The sequence below is a fragment of the Aplysia californica genome, unplaced genomic scaffold (assembly GCF_000002075.1).
Source record: "Aplysia californica isolate F4 #8 unplaced genomic scaffold, AplCal3.0 scaffold00135, whole genome shotgun sequence".
Lineage (NCBI taxonomy): Eukaryota > Metazoa > Mollusca > Gastropoda > Aplysiida > Aplysiidae > Aplysia > Aplysia californica.
Window position 1 is genome coordinate 847,787 of NW_004797405.1, and position 5,036 is coordinate 852,822.

The window sequence follows — 5,036 nt, forward strand, 5'->3', positions numbered from 1 at the left end:
ACACACACATACATGCACACACACACGCACACACACACACACACACACACACACACATACACACACACAAACATACATGCACACACACGCGTACGCACGAACACGTGCACGCCCATATAAACACACACTCTTCCCTCACACATCCTCTCTTCTTCACCAATCTGTACACATAACCATAATAATACAATAGTATGCTTCCAATCACAAACAGGCTCACAGCCACATGCATATTAAGGTAAATAAACAGTAATTACAAACGTTGATAGTGTTAGGATAATATACGTACTCAGTTGTTTTTATTGTAACTCTGTGGCATTCTGATGAATGCTTTTAAAGGTCATAAGAATACTAATTATAACAAGATAATAAAGATAGTTCAGTGGAACTCCGATTCAACGCAGTCATCGTGCCTGGCCTCCTATTTAGTTGAATCCGAGTATTCGTTATAACAAATAGTAGGTTTTGGTGTAGATCGAGCAAGTAATGCATAATGTATTCGACTTTCTCAACCAAAAGTAGTTTGGTTTCAAATGAGAAGCATTTTCGATTCTTTGCCGAAGAATTGCTGAAAAATTCATGGAATATTGGACAAAGGGGGCCGACTTGTTCAAATGCACGCCTGTATCATCTATCTATAGCGTATTGTTTACCGAACAAGTTATGTTGCTGTTTAGAGCCTAGCATACGGCAACGTTTGATTCCACAGTCCAGGGCATACGATAGATCTATATCAAGATTAGCTTACCCTTGTAATATTGATTTGTAGCTCTACTGACATACCCCACCCCCAGCATGGAGAAACAAACACACACACACACACACACACACACACAGAGAGAGAGAGAGAGAGAGAGAGAGAGAGAGAGAGAGAGTCACACTTCACATGTGTGCTGGCCACCTGTCCGACCCCGACAGACACACGCTAAGACATGGTTGCGTGCTAACAACGCGTGTGTTGGTATGAAGGGAGTCTGCTGATTGGTCTCATAAAGCAGTTAACCTTGCAAACGACTTTGCCCATTTATTTGTTCGTTGAATCCGAGTTATTTTTTAAATTGATTTTTATGAATAAAAAATTCGGGGAATCCAACTCTTTTCATTTAATCCGAGTTTCGTTGAAACCGAGTTCCACTGTAGAAGTTTAATGGATGATGGGAAAGATGACTTTCTGTATCTTTTTTTGTTCCAGATCAGAAGCCTATGTCTTTTGTTTCTTGTAGATATTTTCATTTGAGGGAACAAGGGATGTTAATTGTTCAAAAAGATGAAATTAATTTGTTCTAGTGCAAGCGATAATATTTAATTCATCGACGTTTGGGAATGTAGATGTTGAAATTGTGCATGCTCTCCATCTTAATCGATTCAATTTTTCTTTTATCTTGTTGTCCTGTGTTCCCGGCACATGCTGTTAAACAGAAATTGATTATACGTTCTATGGTAGAATGATTAACTATGGACATCAATGATTTACCACATTTAAAAATTCATGAGCTTCCAAATTTTAAAAAAGGGATTTTGTTCATTTTTTATGCAGGAGAGAAGTGTTGACAGGACAATCGAGTTTGTTGTCAATTGTACCACCCAAATACTAATAATCTGACACTTGCTCGACGTTTTCATTCTAAATTTTAGTGGTAACAGGGGCATTTTCTTTTTTTCCCTAAAGTCAACAACCTACTTTGTTTATTTCACGTTTAAAAAGAAGCTGATGAATTTCACACCACTCAGAAAAAAAGAAATAAAAAGAAATTGCCCCTGCTATTATTCGAAGTTGAAAAGTTTATCTATGTGGGCAAACATATATAAAAACTATATAAAAACCGAAATTCGGATGCATATAGAGGATCACTAAAATAAATGATAAACAATAACCTAGCCTAGAAATTGCTCATTTTGAGACTTCTATAATAGCAGTGGGATGAAATCTACAAACTTCCATTGAAATGTGGAAGCAGGGTGGTGTTGCTGTCTTAAAATGAGCAATGTGTAGGCTAGGTTGTTCTTTTTATTTTAGTGATCCTGTATAATATCCATACAAATAGCGGTTTTCAATATAGTGCCCAAATAAATAAACGTTTATATTACTCCATCTATTTGTATAAATATATTATCTTTGTTTGGTGTCTGGCCTGCAGCTCAGTTTCGTTGTCATTTTTTAATTCATAAATAAGCTATAGCTTGTTCCTCTGTCTGCGTTAAAGAAAAATCCTAGCTTATTTATTTATTAATTCACCTATTTGTAGGTACCGCAGACGGCCCATTTTCAAGGCAGACAGCTTCGGCTGAAGCCAGATTTGGACAACTTTATCCAACTATTAGCTGGTTTTAATTTTTGTAAACACTAATAAAAAGGATACCACTGCTTTCTGTGTCTTTCCTTCTCCATGGTGAACGAGAAACTGATACTTATGATTGCATATTTAGTTTTTAATTGACTAAAGTTTAACACGGGAAAACTCGGGCGTCTCGCAATTTGGCGCGCTTAGATTTGGGGGGTACTTGTTTTAAATTTCGATTTCCCAGCCGTGAATCATCGAATTTTCTTGCGGTTTCAGGAAATTTTCCGGGGAATGTGTTTTTGTTTTTATTCCGAGCGGAAAGCTTGAGTGGTACGATGTAAAGACGAAGAAAGCATTTAAAAATATGAAATTCGACACAAATCGGGCTATCCGTGCCAGGATCATATTCCTAGACATCTCTACCATCTAGTTTATGTGTTTAGAAAAGCCAACTACGTTCCACGAAGTAGAAATATTACTTTTTCTGAAGTGGGGTAACAACCACTTTCGGGAGGTCGTCATTCTGCCATTGTGGCTGTTCCATCGCCCATTGCCACCCCGTCTGACTTGACCCAATCAGCTGATGATTATATGATGGTTCAGTAAAAGAAACATTCGATAGATCTGTTTATGGCGTCAATTTATGTAAGTGTTATCATCATTTTCTTTTAGGATACTTATGAATATCGTGTTTTGAAAAATAAGACTAATCGGCCACCACTTGCCGTGTGAATGGATTGTTATTTTTGGTGGGAATCACGCCGACCTACATTTCTATCACCTCATAATCAATTAATTGCGATCTATACAACTGTATCGTTTCGTGGTGGTATTTTTGCTGTCTTTTCAACTAAGAACACCTTATTTATTCTAAATGCATCGAAATCTAAGCATCTCTGGTCGAAAAAGTGAAAGAATAAAGCCGTGAAGAGTTGAACTGGGAGTTCTATTTATAGTAACATGTCATCACACACTACTAAGCACTCGGAAGGGGGTTACTGGGTGTTAGTGTTACCGATGGAAATGTTCGAAAGAACTAGATCTACGTTCTTGATTGGTGGATATTCAGTTATTGAATCAACCAGCCTTTGTACGTATTCTTAGACTTAGTTAGACTTAGATGTCACCTGATAAATGGAGAAATGCCCCCCCCCCCCCTCTTTCTTCCATCCACTTACTGGTCTCACGATTATACATTGTATTTCCCCAGCCACTGGTTTCTTTCTCAGCTAAAATGATAAATAAATCTAGAACTACATCTATATTATACAAGATGACCCACGGTAGAACAGTATGTTGATTTAATTCCAATTTTTAAACCCCCTGAGCAGAAATCTTAATTTTCTGAACCAATATTGATGACTTTTTTCACATTATTGTCCATTTCTGAAATGTTTGGAAGGTTTTTACTTTCTATAAACTAATTCACTGTACAGGGCCTTAAAAGAGCTTTAATTTGATATATAATGCAGCCTTGTTGCACAATTTGTTATTTTATATGAATTTTTTCCAGTCGGGCGGACATTATAATTTTCACTCAATAATGGAAGGTTTTGGGGCATTAGGGCCCAATTATGGAGTGTTTGAGAGGTTTTAGTAAACAATTTTCATTTAGCCTCGTAGAGCTTGCTTTGAGCTTTAATTTGATGTATGATTGAGCCCTGTAGCTTAATTTGTTCACTTGTTATGATGCTTTTTGCCCGAGGATGTACCAGAGTTCCCCTAATTTTTTTCCAAGAGGCGTTTTTTGCACCGAAGCCCACTTCAGAGGAGTCCATAAAAGTTACTTATGGTCAGAGAGGTCTGAAAAAAAATCAGCTAATTCTATGCATGTATTTGTAAAGATTGTAGGCTTTTCACTAATGAGGAGGCAGTTTTGACTAATTTGGAAGAGGTTGAAATGGGATCTGAGCTCTTAATGACAAATGTTGGCTTTTTTTTCAATTTTTGAAGGCCTATATCTTGGAATCCAGTCATTCTAACATGCTTTGATTTAGAGATATCCATATTTGTGTTGAGAGCTCTGGGAAAAACAAAGTTTTCATTGATTTGATCATGCACTTTTTATTTTAGAACACCTCAAACATGGGTGAAAGTCGCAGTTGAAAAGGTTTCGTTCAAAAATAAAACTTTGAAATACCATATCTCGATTGTTTATTGATAGACTTTTATAATTCTTTTTTTTATGTTCTTGTTTTATAGTGTAGATGTGAACCCCTAAGGTTTAAACATCAATATTGTTCAAAAATAATTTTGCTTGTGGTACCAACTATTTGCATAAAACAAAACCAATCTGGGAAGAAACGAATGATCAGTCCTGCAGTTTGATTATAGATACGATGATTTTGCGGAGCTTTGATAGATTTTGTTTGCTAGGAATGACTGGGGAATGCCGTGAGCCAGCTGAACTGGCGCGGAGTCTACTAAGAGTTCATTAAAAAGTCAGGCTTTCCTGTATAGCCACGTCTTGCTTCATGATCAGTTTTGTAGACCAGCAAAACTGACACCAGTTAATCTCTTCTATGGCTTTGCTTTCGTTCACTACAGCATGCAGCTTTAATTCGGCGAGGTATACTTGTTTTAACCGAGAGCTACTGTTTGCACAACTTGTAATTTGTTTGCAATGATAACATTACATGAATATTCTGTATTTCAATTGTGATTTTTCCGTGTAGAATGCATTATCTAAAAGTATACTTGTCTATTATGTGAGTCTCTCTCTCTCTCTCTCTCTCTCTCTCTCTCTCTCTCTCTCTC